This window comes from Acinonyx jubatus, chromosome A2, assembly GCF_027475565.1.
Source record: "Acinonyx jubatus isolate Ajub_Pintada_27869175 chromosome A2, VMU_Ajub_asm_v1.0, whole genome shotgun sequence".
In the NCBI taxonomy this organism is placed as follows: domain Eukaryota; kingdom Metazoa; phylum Chordata; class Mammalia; order Carnivora; family Felidae; genus Acinonyx; species Acinonyx jubatus.
The window spans coordinates 86863651-86880356 of NC_069383.1; the positions used below are offsets into that span (position 1 = coordinate 86863651).

Here is a 16706-nt window from a genome sequence, read left to right on the forward strand (position 1 = left end):
AAAATTGAGATCTTCTGTATCTCAGTTTGCTGTTATTTTAGTAGTTACAATTCTAAAGACTGTACTATGTCAGGATGATTATATTGAACCATTTTAAGTTTATAATATATTTAGAACCAAGATGTTTAGGAAATACCCATTTTTTAAACAGGTTATATTAATCATTCAAGAAACTCAAAAACAACTTTGTGAAGCAGCTCTTAATAGTGCTGGACCACTGTAAATTAACAACGAACCTCTCTTGACTCATACAAGAAAATTTCACACTGGTTCATTGGTCTTTTACTTGCTCCATTTATCCCAATTAAACCACTCAGCCTACTGATCCACAAAGCAAGTTAAGGTTATAAATGATGCATATGATGACTCCTTTTAGGCTTTATTTTTAAAGTGAAAAATTGAATTGAAAAGATGGAATTGTCATGGACTCAAAGAACCTTCTCTATTCAAGTGAAAAATGAGATTAGTAGTCTTTTTCTCATTATCAGTTGTGAATGAGTAACTCTTCTAGATGAATCTAAATGAATTATTTTCAAGACATCTATCACAGACAGAGCTGTGTGAGATATGTTCAGACTATATGTTTTTTTCAATCTTTATTTTAAAGTCCAATATATTTAATTTTACTCTATATTAGTCTTTATTTCTCCCACTCTAACTATTGGCAGATAAAAAGTGAAGTTATTTTCTTTAGAAACCCAAATATTTATAATCAAGTGAAATGGTACGTTTAGTCTGCTTTGAAGAGAAAGAAGCAGAGATAAATCTAAAAAATCATTTTGTAAGAGTGTCAGTGATTTGAATAAATTATCTTACATTTATTAAAAATTCAGTAGAAGCCTGTTGTAGCACAAGCTCATTCTTTTATGAATTTGTATAAATACTGGGTCAAGCTCAGTTGGAGACAAAGTACCCCTGAGGGACCGCAGAGGAAGCCTTCCACTCCCCGCACTTCAGAGTCCAGATTGGTAAGGGTGCAAAGTTGTGGGTCTTTTCTAGTTACAAAAATGATATGGCCGTTTCTTAATAATTACATGAAGTAAAATTATAACATATCCAAATCTTTGAGGCCAGGAGTGGTATTTGAAGAGTTGTATAGTTTTAGCAGGATCTTCAAAGGCATGACAATTTCCCTGAAAAGGAGTGCTACTTTTGTATCGTTTAAATTATGTTTTCCTGAGGTAAATGTGGTTGTATGTGAACTGCATTTGAAGGAACGTCTGCCTACAGGGGAGACACCTCTGCAACACAGCAATTTATATTTATGCTTTGATGACTAACTCAAAAAAAAGAACCCTATATTATTATAAATACAGTCATATCTATTATTTATAATAGAGTGAGTTGAAGTTGGAATACAGAAAAAAAAAGTGTAATAATCAATAAAATGCCTTAAGGTAAGTCTGTTCCTTAGATATAGCAAGGTCACAATGATGTTTAATTTAGGTTTTTAAAGTATGACTTTCCACTATTGTGTCAAAAAATGAGGAATATTTTTGTAAGCAAAGATAATTTAAAGAAGTTTCTTAGCTGGAAACCTCTCTATCACCTATGTTGGAGTGCTTTGAGAATAGAATTAATTATGTTTTAATCAGCTCATAGTTTAATATTTTTAAGAACGATATGAGAGAGTAGAAATTAAATCTTTTCACACAAAAAAGATAAATGTTAGGTGATGAATGTGTTAATTAACTGGATGGAGGGAGTTCTTTCACAACATATACACATATCACCACGATGCACACTTTCATTTCTCACAACTTTTTGTCAGTGATACCTGAGGAAAGCTGAAATTAAAAAATATTTCCTTTATAAACTTAAAAAAAGAATGAGATCTATTCTTTGAAGGGCAATTTGGTAGTTAACTATCAAAATGAGAATTACATACATACATGTACGTATATGTACCCATACGTATCCGATTCTCTAGTTTCCCTTTTCTCTTTTAGATATTTATCTTTCTTTTTTTAAAATATTTATTTATTTTTGAGAGAGAGAGAGAGAGAGAAAATCCCAAGCAGAGCCCGACGCAGGGCTCCATCTCATGAACTGTGAGATCATGATCTCAGTCAAGATCAAGAGTCAGATGCTTAACTCACTGAGCCACCCAGGCATCCCTAGAAATTTATTTTTCAAAAATACTTTAACAAGTATACAAAAATTTTCATTAAAATACTGTCTATCTCATTAAAATACTGTCTATCAATAGGGGTTCAATTAGATAAACTGGTACATCTTTTTTTTGAAATAATGATTAATATTTACTAATTAGAAGATACATTCGAGAATGTTGTCAGTTTTTAAAAAATCAAGTTGTAATATAGTATACAAAATGTGATCTGTCAGGTGGTGTGTGTGTGTGTGTTTGTGTGTGTGTGTGGTCACAGAAAATTTTCTGAAAAAACGTGTGTACATTTAACTCTGAGAAATGGGGTTAGCATGGGAGAACTTTTGATTTTTACTTTATCTTCTTTGCAATAAAAAAATAATTTTCAAAAAAAAGAAGAAAGCCATTCAATTTATGTGTATTATAATTCAGAATGGAAACTTAAATTATCTCATTCTAGGTTGATAAAAATAGTAAGAATATGAACACAGGCAATAGAAGCCATAATTTAATCAGACACATCTTTTTGTTTATAAATATTGGCATAAAAGACTCTAAAGGTAATAAAACATTTCACATTACCTATGAAGATTTGTTTTATTATATTTTCCAGAATATATTAGATCACCTAAAGTTGGCGACTTTAGGTTTAAGCTAAGATATAGAATAAAGACTGGCCAAGAAATCCCACATTTACCAAATTCATAAGGTTTTTTAATCTCTACGAATTCTCTGAGGTTAAATAAGTTCATTATATTCATAAGGTCTCTATTTGGGATAAATTCTCTATTATTTAATAAGGGATGTGCCATAGAAGGGTAAAGACCCTTCCACATTCATTTATATTCATGAGGTTTATCTTGAGTATGAGCCCTGAGAGGTCTAGCAAGGTGTGCACTTCGACTGAAGCCTTCTCAACCTTCGCATGTAGGTTTTTCCCTCTACCATGACAGCTTAGGTGAAGGTAAAGGATGAGCTCTATTTGACAGCTTCCCTGCATGCACTGCATTTCAAATATTCTTTTCTTCGATTGGTTCCCCTGTATTTCACTCAAATTCAATTTTGTTTTAGGTTTTTATTACATGCATTACGTTGATTTACACTCTTGTTGGAATAACATTAATAAAGAATATTGTCTTCAGAATGGGTGAAAGCACTCAGCTTTCTCACCAATAAGACAGAAATATAACCTAGGCTGGAGGATGTTTAGAGAAAAGAATGTATTGCCTGGGACATGACAGAGTCTCAATAAGTGTTAGTTTCCTTTTCTCCCCCCTGTAAAACGTGGTGCTATCTTTGTTTTAAAGTAAGGCAAAGAGGCAATACAAATGAATTTCTAAATTATAATGAGTATTTTTATTTTTTCATATGATAATTAGCAGAGAAACAGTCCTGGACAGAGTTGCAGTACAATATGCAAGTGTTACTACTTAATCTTTAAGCAAGGGGATACTTAGCTGCAAGAAAAATTGTACTTTATCTACGAGTCTTTGGTACTGTTTATGATTTTTGTCTATAATATCCTGGGCCCCTTGCTTTATTATTTTGTTATCTAAATGGTCAAGTGGGTTTTGCTTTAATAAAAATGAACATGCTTAAGAAAAAACAAGATCCACTCCATACAATATTAACTCAGGCTGCCAACCTATCTTCACTCTGCTTACCTTGAATTATAAGCTTAAATAAAATCCTTCTTTAGCTTTGTAAGCATTTTTGTGAAACGTATTCAAAGTCAGAGGGAACATAATTCTTCTGGGTAGGAAAGAGGGAGGAATTTTTAGAAAATATAAGATGATGCTCCCCTAATGTGTTTTTAAAAGGAGGCATCCTTTCCTTTTATAGTCCCAGAATTCAATCAATGGTCATTTTATCCCATGAAGTTTCTAGTGAAGTGCTGAAATATGGAATTTACTATAATAGTGAAGAGTTGTAGTTTGAGAAATAAACAATTCAATAGTTTAAAAACAAACAAAAATTTCTCAACAGAAGACCATGGGGGAGGGGGAGGGGGGAAAGTTAAGAGGGGGGGGGCAAACCATAAGAGTCTCTTAAATACTGAGAACAAACTAAGGGTTTATGGGGAGGTGGGGGAGAGGGGAAAGTGGGTGATGGTCATTGAGGAAGGCACTTGTTGGGATGAGCACTGGGTGTTACATGGAAACCAATCTGACAATAAATTATATTAAAAATAACTGTAAAAAATAAAAAAAAACAAAAAAATGCAAGAAGATGCTCAAATTATTCTGAAGAATTCTAAATTATTTTATTTTATTATTTTTTTAATATTTATTTATTTATTTATGGGGGGGAGAGAGAGAGAGAGAGAGGGTGGCAGAGAGAGAGAGGGAGAGAGACAATCTGTGCTGACACAGCACAGAGCCCAATGTAGGGCTTGAACTCACTAACCATGAGATCATGACCTGAGCTAAAATCAAGAGTTGGACGCTTAACATACTGTGCCACCCAGGTGCCCCTAGAAATCTAAATAATTTTAAAGCCAATTTTTAATAAAAGCACCAACTTACACTGAAGGGGCCATAATGGAGATTGTTCTTGTTGGTCTATACACAGGTTTGATATTCAATGGTTATATGTAAGATATTTTTGCTACTATTTCTCTGGAACAAGGTAGCCAATATAAAATTGCTTAACTGAGTTTATATTGCCTTTTCTTGTTCCTCCCCCCACCCACCACTGGATAACATTCAATTTTAAGAAAGACATTTTGAGTCAGCTGTAGGTGTGATCCACTTAGCAAGCAATGCCACTGAAACACATAATACTTCGCATTTTAGTTTCTTTATAGTAGATCATCTATCAGAGACTAAGCCATGGCTGACTTCAGAAAACCATTGTGCTCAATTTTTTCTATAATCTTAGACAAGCTGTTTTTTTAAATAATATATATCTTGAAAGAGCTTCTTCAGAGCAACTTTATAAAACAGTTATCTTAATAGGGTATGAATGGCAGTAGAAAAGCAATGGAAGTTGGAGGGAACTGGAAGTAGGTTAGTAGTTTAAAGACTGCTCTCTCTCTCTGACCTTTGAAAAAGTCAGCAAAATTAAATATGAGAAAGCAAATTTGCCCTCCAAGCATCTCTTCTATGTCTTGCTGGTATACTGGAATTCTAGGTATTCCATCATGTGCAGTATTTGCCACTAGTTGCTTTTAATTTTTTTTATGTTTATTAATTTTTGACAGTGAGAGACATAGACAGAGAATGAGTGGGGGAGGGGTAGAGAGAGAGGGAGACACAGAATCTGAAGCAGGCTCCAGGCTCTGAGCTGTCAGCACAGAGCCCAACGCGGGGCTCGAACTCACAAACTGTGAGATCATGACCTGAGCTGAAGTCGGATACTTAACTGACCGAGCCACCCAGGCACCTCTGCTTTTAATTTTTAATTAGAGGAAGACTCAGGGTGCCTGGGTGGCTCGGTCAGTTAAGTGTCCGACTTTGGCTCAGGTCATGATCTCATGGTTCATGGGCTTGATCCCCATGTTGGGTTCTGCACTGATAGTATGGAGCCTGCTTGGTATTCTTTCTCTCTCCCTTTCTCTCTGCCCCTCTGCAACTCACACTTTCTCTCAAAATAAAATAATAATTAGAGGAAGACTCTACAAAAGTGATATCTGTGGCCTGGGAGAAGACACCCACATAGAGAGATACAGTTGGAAATATTTTTTGAAGATTAAAAAAAGACATTTTATTTGTTTTCTATTATGATACCAGTATTCTCATTACTGAAAAATTGGAAAATAAAGAGTGCCAAAAAAATAACCCATAACCACACTATCCTAGAGACAAGCACAATTAATATTTTAGTATCTTTATTTCTAATATTTTTAGATGTATATTTCCAAATAGTTGTAATATTACATACATGGTTTTGTACTCTTCCTTTTTTCACTTACATTAGTAATGTACACATTTTCCAGGCTATTATTAACTCATTATAAATAAGCCACACAATATTTTATTATGTATATACCAAAACAAACTATATTTAGTCATTTTTCTATTTTTTTTTAAGTTTATTTATTTATTTTTGAGAGAGAGGGGTCTACGCTGTCAGCACAAAGACCAACACAGGGCTCAAACTCACAAACTGTGAGACCATGACCTGAGCCAAAACCAAGAGTCAGATGCTCAACCAACTGAGCCACCCAGGTGCCCCATCATTTTCCTATTTTTGAATTTCAAAATATATTCGTACATAGTTATACTACTTAGCATACTTTATAGGCCTGAGGAGTTGTCAATTCCCTAATGCTCCTGAATGTGTTTAGAGTACAGATAACTCCAAACCATGCTTCTTGCGGTGTCAGAGTTCTCTTATTTCACAGAAATTCCTAGATACTCAGGAGTGCCCTGTGGCCAGTGTTTATCAGGTGAACTACTGAGGAAGGGTTGTGGAGAACAGACAGGTCGAAAAAGTGAGCATCTAAACATCTCAGTGTTAAGAGCCTCCTCTGATACCTTCCAGAGAAATCACTGGGCAATGTTGTACCAAGCTGTCGGAAATTAAATCAATTTGGAAGGATTCCGATTTCATTTTCGTTTTCTCTGTGACCTCAATAAAGAAGATGCTATCTTGGAAGGGAAGCCAGTCACTACATTCTGGATGCTCACACAGACAGCTGGTTTAGAGGTGGGGGAGGGGGGCTATTAACCTACTCAAGGATGATAAAACCAAAAGCAAAGATGGTGTGTAAATGTCCTGAAAATTAAAGGTTTAGAATTTCTATGAAGGAGCTCCAGAACAATATAGCACTTACTTTTTAATTATTTGAAATTTTACTGTTTATATTTTAAAAACATTTTAATGTTTATTTATATATTTTTGAGAGAGAGACAGAGAGTGAGCAGGGGAGGGACAGAGAGAGGGAGAGAGAGAATCCCAAGCTATTAGCACAGAGCCTGATGGGGGCTCAAACCCATGAACCATGAGATCATGACCTGAGCTGAAATCAAGGGTTGATGCTCAACTGACTGAGCTACCCAAGTGCCCCTGTTTATATTTTTAAAGTATAAAAACAATTTGCTTAAACAGAAAGCAATGTTAGAGACCAGGTCAAAGGCAAACCAGAATAAGTAAGATGTAATAGATGTCTTTTAACAGCTTGCAACAAGATTACTCAGATCCATTTTAGCACTTCCATGCTTTTAAAATATATCCAATTATCATTTAAACTAATATGGTCTTTTTTCTTAATGACACTCATTGGTTTATTTAGAAAATCTAATTTAGGTTTCATTGGCCCCTTCAACTTTGTGTTTCTTCTACATCTCATTAATTAACTCAAATATAATTTTCTTTGAGCACCACTTCCCTCATTTCCCAACACCAAGTATAGGTGGAATAACAACTAATTTTTAAGTTTTTTGATTGCTTATTATGTGTGATACATTGTGCCAAGTGTTCCGTATATATTGTTGCATAAAATGTCCCCTTTTAGCCCTTTAGGCTTAAATTTGAATTTTATTTCATCTGATTCAAATATCTGATTTTAATATTCCTCCTTTTGTGGCATTTGCCTGGTATATTTTTTTTTAATTTTTTTTTCAACGTTTTTTATTTATTTTTGGGACAGAGAGAGACAGAGCATGAACGGGGGAGGGCCAGAGAGAGAGGGAGACACAGAATCGGAAACAGGCTCCAGGCTCCGAACCATCAGCCCAGAGCATGACGCGGGGCTCGAACTCACGGACCGCGAGATCGTGACCTGGCTGAAGTCAGACGCTTAACCGACTGCGCCACCCAGGCGCCCCTTGCCTGGTATATTTATTTCTGTACTTTGATTTTCAATTTCTTGTGTTATTGCAAATATATATCTCATTGTTAAAAACTTACTTTGAAAATCTCATTTAATAAATCAATATAAGTCAGTCAAATTTACTGGGTTACTGATAAGTTTAGATTGATTCCTGACACATTGCTTTCTGTTTTCTATTTACTCTTTTTTTTTGTCTTCTTTGTTACTTTCCTGGCATGTATGACACTAAGTCTCCCTGTGTCCTAAGTTACACTGATGCTTTAGAAGTTTTATGGCCTATATCTAGCTAGTCTAATTTTTCAACACACGTATTTACACATAAAGTTTTCTATTAACTTTATTATTATTATTATTATTATTATTATTATTATTATTAACATTAAGAGTTTCCCAGGGACGCCTAGCTGGCTCAGTCGGTTAAGCTTCCGACTCCTGGTTTCAGCTCAGGTTGTAATCTCACGGTGTGTGGGTTCAAGCCTGCATCAGGCTCCGCACTAACTGCATGGAGCCTGGTGGGATTCTCTCTCTCACTCCCTCTTCCTCTGCCACTCCCCTGCATGCTCTCTCTTGGTCTCTCTCTCAAAATAAATACATAAACTTAGAAAAAAAAGAGTTATCCCAGATCTGTATCCTCACTCCAAGCAAGTTAGGAACTTTGGCAGTATTTTACTTCCTTATTCTCCTTCTCTTCTTGTCACTCTCCCTCTGTACCCCTCATGTTGAGGTCATCTGGACTTTAATTCCAAATTTTTGTTAAAACTTTTGAATAATCAATACTTATTCAGACTGAGCTACAAGCTTTAATTTTTTTTCCTTGATCAAAACTCTTTCTTGAATCTATCCTATTTTTCTTGGATTAATTTCCAGGAATGTATCTTCTAGTAGTTCTTTCAGAGAGGATTCAGGGGGTAATAAACTTTCTGAACCCTTGTGTCTGAAAAGGTTTTTGTTTCTTTAATATAAGTATAATCGACATAGAATATCCTATTAGCTTCAGGTAGAGATCATGGTGATTTAATATTTTTATGTATCATGAAAATACCCCCATGATTAGTCTAGTTACCATATGTCTCAATACAAAGTTATTATATTATTGACTCTATTCTCTATCATGTACATTACATGCAAATGTAGAAAGAAAAGTAACAGCAAAATCCCATGTATATAATATCCAACTTTAATAATTATTGAGTTGCCTGGGTTTTTTTGATATTGAATTGCATAGGTTCTTTATATATTTTGGATATTAACCTCTTACTGGATATATAATTTGCAAATATCTTCAACCATTCAGCAGGTGGCCTTTTTGTTTTGTTGATGGCTTCCTTTGCTGTGCAAGAACTTTTAGTTTGATGTAATTCCATCTGTTTATTTTAGCCTTTGTTGCCTTTGCCAAAGGAGACTGGTCAAAAAATACTGCTAAGACCAATGTCAAAGACCTTAATGCTTATGTTTTCTTCTAGGAACTTTATGATTTCAAACTTACATTCAAGTCTTTAATCCATTTTGACTTTATTTTTGTACATGGTATAAGAAAGTGGTCCAGTTTCATTCTTTTGCATGTAGCTGTCCAGTTTTCTCAACATCATTAATTGAACAGTCTTTTTTCCATTGCATATTTTTACTCCTTTGTCATAGATTAATTGGCCATATAATTGTGGGTTTATTTCTAGGCCCTTTATTCTACTGCATTGATCTATGCATCTACCTATTTTTATGCCAGTACTATACTGTTTTGATCATTACAGCTTGTAGTATAGTTTGAAATTAGGGAGTGAAAAACTTACAACTTTGTTCTTCTTTCTCAAGGTTGCTTTTATTTATTTGGGGTCTTTTTTAAAATAAAAATTTTAAGATTTTTATTCTATTTCTGTGGAAAATGCCATAGGTATTCTGATGAGGATTGCATTGAATCTGTAGATTGGATAATATATATATTTCAGTAAGATTTTTCTTCCAATCTATGAACATGATATGTACCTTTCCATTTGTTTGTGTCTTCTTCAATTTCTTTCATCAATGTCTTATAGTTTTCAGAGTAGGCCTTATACCTCCTTGGTTAAATTTATTCCCAGATATTTTATTCTTTTTGATGAAATTGTAAATGGGATTGTTCTCTTAATTTCTTTTTCTGACAGCTTGTTATTAGTGTATAGAAATGCTACAGATTTCTGAATGTTAATTTCATATCCTGCAACTTGACTAAATTAACTTATTAGTTCTAACAGTGTTTGGTGGAGTCTTTAGGGTTCTCTCTCTATAAACTATCATGTCACATGCAAACAATAACAGTTTTACATCTTCCTTTCTAATTTGGATGTCTTTTATTTCTTTTCCTTGCCTAATTGGTGTGGCTAGGATTTCAAATACTTTGTTTCATGAAAAGAGGTGAGAGCTGATATACTTGTCTTGTTCACAATCTTAGAAGAAAAGCTTTCAGCTTTTCAACCTTGAGTATGATTTTAGCTGTGGGTTTGTCATTTATGGCCTTTATAATATTGAGGTATGTTCTCTCTATACACACTTTAAGAGTTTTTATTATAAATTAATGTTGAATTTTGTCAGATGTTTTTCCTGCATCTATTAAGATGAATTTATGATTCTTATTCTTGGTTTTGTTAATGTAATGTATCATGTTGATAGATTTGTGGATGTTGAACCATCTTTGCAATTGTGGAATTAATCTTACTTTGATCATGGTGTATGATCATGTTAGTGTTGTTGAATTTGGTTTGCTAATTTTTTTTGAGGATTCTTGCATCTATGATCCTTAGGGATAATGGCCTGTAACTATCTTGTGTGTGTGTGTGTGTGTGTGTGTGTGTGTGTGTGTAGTCTTCTCCATCTGGTTTTGGTATCAGGGTAATTCTGGGCTATAAAATGAATTTGGAAGTGTTCCTTCTTCTTCAGTATTTTGGAGTAATTAAAAAATGATTGCTACTATTCTTTAAATGTTTGATAGAACTTACCTGTGAAGCTGTCTGGTTCTGGACTTTTATTTGCTGAGAGTTTTTTAAAATTATTAATTCAATTTCATTACTTATAATTGGTCTATTTAGATTTTCTATTTGTCATTCAGTCTTAGAAGACTGTGTTTCTAGGAAAATATCCATTTCTTCTAGGCTTTCCAAATTATTGGTATATAACTGTTCATAGTAGTCGATTTCTGTGATGTCAGTTATAACTTCTCTCTCATTTCCATTTTTATTTATTTGGGTCTTCTCTTTTTCTTGATGATTCTGGCTAGAAGTTTATTGGTTTTATCTTTTCAAAGAACTAGCTTTTAGTTGCATTGATCTTTTCTATGTTTTTTGGGGTGTGTGTGTGTCTCTATTTCATTTATTTCTACTCTATTATTTTCTTTTTTTTAACTAATTTTGTGCTTTCTTCTTCCTTTTCTAGTTCTTTAGGTATAAAGTTAGATTACTTATTTGGAATTCTTTTTGTTCCTTGAGGTAGGCTGTATCACTATGAACTTCCTTCTTAGAACTGCTTTTGATGTATCACATAGATTTTGAAAAGTTGTATTCCCATTTTCATTTGTTTCAAAGTATTTTTTGATGTTCTCTTTCCTTCATTGACCCATTGGTTATTTAGTAACTACTTAGTCTTCCTGTGTTTATGTTTTTTCCTGTTTTGTTCATGTAGTTGATTTCAAGTTTCATATTTTTGTGGTTAGAAAAGATGCTTGATATGATTTCAGTCTTCTTGAATTTACTGAAACTTGTTTCGTGGACTAACATATGACCCATCCTGGTGAATGTCCCATGTGTACCTGAAAAAAGTGTGTATTCTTCAGTTTTTGGATGAAATGTTCTATGTGTATCTATTCAGTCCATCTGGTCTAATGTGTTGTTTAAGGCCAATGCTTTCTATTGATTTTCTGTCTGAATGACATTGAGGTAAGTGGGATATTAGAGTCTCCTACTTTTATTGTATTGCTGCCAATTATTCCCTTTATGTCTGTTAATATTTTGCCTTATATATTTAGGTGCTGCTATATTGAGTACATAAGAATATCTTTTTCTATCCCTTCACTTTCAGTCTGTGTGTGTCTCTGTATCCAAAGTCTCTTTTAGGCAGCATATAAAACGTCTTATTTTTTTTTTTTTTATCCACTCAGCCACTGTATGTCTTTGGACTGGAGCATTTAGTCCATTTGCATTTAAAGTAATTATTGATAGGTATGTACTTATTATTGTCATTCTGTTATTTGTTTTCTGGTTGTTTTTATAGTACTTCTCTGTTGCTTTATTCTTCTGTTGGTCTCTTCTTTTGTGGTTTGATGGGTTTTTTTCAGTGTTATGTTATTTCAGGGTTATTCTCTTTATTTTTTGTGTTTCTACTGTAGGTTTTTTGGTTATTTACAAAAAACACGGTCACCATGAGGTGTGTGTGTGTGTGTGTATACACACACACACACACACACACACACACACACACATATAGATTTTTGTGAAAAAGATTTTTGTTTTTTCCTAATTACTTGTATGATAATTGGAGAAGAATTTTATGTTCTGAATAATTTTTACAGAACTAGGTAACTTCTTCATTTTTTTAAACTTGAGCTTAGTGCTACCAAGAAAAGTATGATGAAGCTCATTTAGAAGCTTTTTGGGTTTCTGCATCAATATTCTGAAGTTTCTTCCTGGTGCTATAGGACTGGCCATTTTCCCATTTATCTTGCTAAACATTTCATTCACAGGAAATATGTCTTTTCTTTATTCTTTTTTCAATCTTGGCAACTTCAATAATATCTTTGAATATTACATTCCATCTATTCTCTCTGACCTTTCTTTCAGGAATTCCTATTTTTCTAACATCAGAAGAGCCGATTTCTCTCCTATACTTTATATCTTTTTTTCTTATATCCAGTGACCATAAGTTTTGGATAAATTTCAAGACTCAAGTTTATAGCTCATTAATTTGTTCTTCAGCTATGCCTATGCTGATATTCAGTGGAGAAGAAAATCCATTAAATTTGTTTTAACAATCATATACTTTCATTTCTCATATCTCTATTTTTTCCTCATAAAATCTGTTTTAATTCCTCAAATGCAGTATGCTCTCCTATCCCTTTGAGGATATTAATTATGCTTCTTATAAAATCTCCATTTGTTTATTCTGCTACTTCTATTTTCTCAAACCTTAGTTCTTCAGTTTGATGATTTTTTAAATGGAGGTGATTTTCCTAAGATTTGTTCATTTTAGATCATTTGCTTATACTTGTATCTGCTATTATTTTTTTCATTTTGGTGTAAAAATGGCCACAGATTGGGGCAGATGGACCTTTAGGGGGGACTACAATGAGAGGCCTCCATTCTCCTTGAGATTTCCAGTCACCTGAATTGCCCTGCTTCTCCATTCCAACTGTCCACATTCATTGCTTGTTCCTGGGAGCAGAAAAGCCTCCCTTTGGAAGTAGGTGTATTGAGGGGCTCACCTTCTTGGCAGTCGCTACAGCAGTGCCTCAGAGCCCCGTCCTGATTCCTGTGTCCAGCATCTGTGTCCCAGAGCACTGGTGAGACATCTTTTTTAGTGTCTTATCAAACATGTGTTTGGGACTATAGTTTCCTCCTTCCATCAGATCTTTTCCTCTTTTCTCTCTCTTTTTGTACAATCCTTTATAATTCCTGGCCCAATTAGGCACATTTTCTTATTTTATAGTGTCATTATAGATGTTTGCTCATTTTCTGTAATCTCTAAGGACTTGAGACATGTGGACATGTCTCATATAGATGATTCAGTATTTGAATATTCATTACATTTGTGGAGTTCCTCTTTAACATGAATACTCTAGTGACAACAATGAAACAGGTTTTTTTTTTAAAGGTATTTCAATAGTAAAAACATACAATGTTTGCATTTGGGATAAAAGAGAAATATACAAAATCTATATTATAGCAGTGTGTTTTTCTACAAAGCTCCCTCCCACCTAAAGGCAGTCTCAGCTAGGTGAAATATGGTAGTTGCTAATTAAATGATGTGTTTGTAAAGTGACGCCAAAGTTCAGAAAGACATAAATTATCAGTATACTCATTAAAATTTCTCTCTTGCTGAAGTAACAGATGTGTCTTCTTTAGGAAAAGGAGAAAAAAATCTTCAAGATCCCACTTAAAAAAATAAACCTATCAACACTGGATTTAGAGCAGCTTTGAGATATGAGAGGCAAACAGCTCTTGCCTCTTTGTGATGTGAAATCAAATAGCTGGACTCAAATGGTAGGAAAACAGGAATATTTGGGAAAGTGGACTCCAAAAATAGTCATAATGATGGTGGCTTTCTTTTCTTTCTTATGAAGTGTTTTGAAATTATTAGAGAGGACCACATATTCATTTTTCTCTTTCACAATTCTTACAGAAGAAAAACAGTTAATAGATGTGCAAATATTATATGTGGGTTAACAATTTAATTAACTTATTTACTCTTTAATTTTTTAGTTTTTAAAACAAGTCACCTCAAAGCTAGACAGCTCAATCAATTCTAATTTATACTATCTAAGTTTTCTGTCTATTTTAGCATGTGGGCCAGTAATGAAAAATTGTCAGTGTGGGTGATAATGATTGAGTTGAAGAATGAGACAAATATTTAGTAAACCTGGCTGGTTAAACAAAACACATCAAGATTTCACTCCCAAATTCCTAATCTGGTTTTCTTTGTCAGTTCTTACCCTAGGTAAAAATTTGTCACATTAATTTGATTTTGTGACAGGATTTCTTTCCTGAAGCTATGATTAAAAACTATCATGACAGTATTCTTTCCTAGACCAATAAAGCCATTTGGGAGTGGGTGAATGCAGAGAGGGGACACGGGGACACACACACACACACACACACACAGGACTAAACCAGCATTTTTATCATCACTGCAACCACAGAAAACACTAGATCCTCTCATTATCCTTTTATGCCTTTATAACATAATGCCAAGTGGGATGACTGGGCCACCAGATGAGAGCATAAATAAGGGAAATCTGGGGGGTGTGGCCTGATATCCTAGGGGAAAAGCTGCAAATAATCCTAAGATGTAGTTGCTAGAATCATGTACTATTTTTAGAACCTGGATGAATTAATTGTATACCAATTAGGGTGGCACAGGTGCTTTTATCAAGCACATTATTTTGTTATTGGAACAGAGATCTGCTGACAATGCCAAGGTCTGAAAGTATTAGCCTTTTAACTGTGACCAAAAACTCTGATATATCACAATACTGAGAAGTGGCCAAAGAGCATAATTGTAACCACCTGAGTCACTGAGTGGATGGAATTTGTTCTGATGTTCTTCTGTGTCTGTACTGACTTGAGCTCCCTTTTCTTTAAATTGTTTTAAGTTTATTTACTTATTTTTGAGAGAGACAGAGAGAGATAGCAGGGAAGGGGCAGAGAGAGAGGAATAGAGAGAATCCCAAGCAGGTCCACACCGTCAGGATGGAGACTGATGTGGGGCCTGAACTCACAAACTGTAGGATCATGACCCAAACTGAAACCAAGAGTTGGACACTTAACTGATTGAGCCACGGTGCCCCACTTTAGTTCTTTTTTCAAGCATAAATACTTTTGGTTCTTTTTGTTTTGGGGGGGGGGGTGAATGATTTGGTTTAACCACAAATTCTCTTATATCACCAGTACTCTGTGAAAACAGAATGTCTGCTCTGTTAATTGGAGTAATTTTTTGCTAGCTATGTCTCTGCACTTGTAGAGTAATTTTCTAAGATATACTGGGTTTCTTCTTATATAAAATCAATTCCTTTCTAAGCCTTATTCATGGTTTTCTGTTTGTACTAAATCTTCAGTTATATTACTAGGTGATTACTGGATGGACCATTAATCCATTCAAAAAAGCTTTTCTTCTCTTATAGATGATTTTGATGATGCAACAAGCTGAAAAAAAATAGAAAGAGAGGATGGTGGGATAGGGGATAGATGGGTATGAAGGTCATAATTAAAAACATTTTGAGGGGCACCTGGGGAACTCAGTCAGTTGAGCATCTGACTTCTGCTCAGGTCATGACCTCACAGTTCATGAGTTTGAGCCCCCTGTCAGGCTCTGTGCTCACAGCTCGGTGCCTGGAGCCTGTTTCCAATTCTGTGCCTCCTTCTCTCTCTCTGCCCCTTCCCCTCTGGTGCTCTGTCTTTCTCTCTCTCAAAAATAAATAAACACTAAAAAAATAATAAAGAAATAAATTTTATCGGAGCACCTGGGTGGCTCAGTCGGTTAAGCGACTCTCAATTTTGACTCAGGTCACCATCTCATGGTTCGTGGAATTGAGCCCCACAATGGGTTCTGCTGACAGTGCAGAGCTTTCTTGAGATTCTCTCTCTCCCTCTCTTTCTGCATTCCACCCCCCTGCACTTATGCTCTCTCTCTTTCTCAAAATATATAAATTAACTTTAAAAAAATAAAAATAAATTTTATATGGGGCTGGGTATCACTGGGAACCACTGGAGTCCCCAGGGGATGTGGGGGACATCCAATGAAGAGGATGACTCATCACGCCTGCCTGGATGATATTAGCTTGGAGAGATGGACGAGTGAGGGTCAATGAGTGTCTTGTGTTTCAAGATTCGGGATTCTCTTATAGGCAGTCAAGCTCCATAACCAGGAAAGGGTTTTGAATTGGTCTTTTGTATCAGGAATCAGAAAGAGAGAGCTGATACGCTGGTGATGATTCTTTATCTCCAAAAGACAGATAAAGAAGCCTTGCTTGCATTGTCAAAATTCTGGACCCCATCAAAGCCCACCCGTTTGTAAGGGGATTAGAATGAGCCCTGTGTAGGATCTCCTGGGGGAGATGAAATGTAGATGTAGATGAAATAGGAGAAT

At 34.8% G+C, this 16706-nt stretch overlaps 1 protein-coding gene across 3 annotated transcripts in view; it reads right to left on the reverse strand.

Annotated features, from left to right (window-relative positions):
* Positions 1-16706, reverse strand: part of RELN (reelin) — a 579194-nt gene that overhangs the window by 190438 nt on the left and 372050 nt on the right. The window lies entirely within an intron of this gene.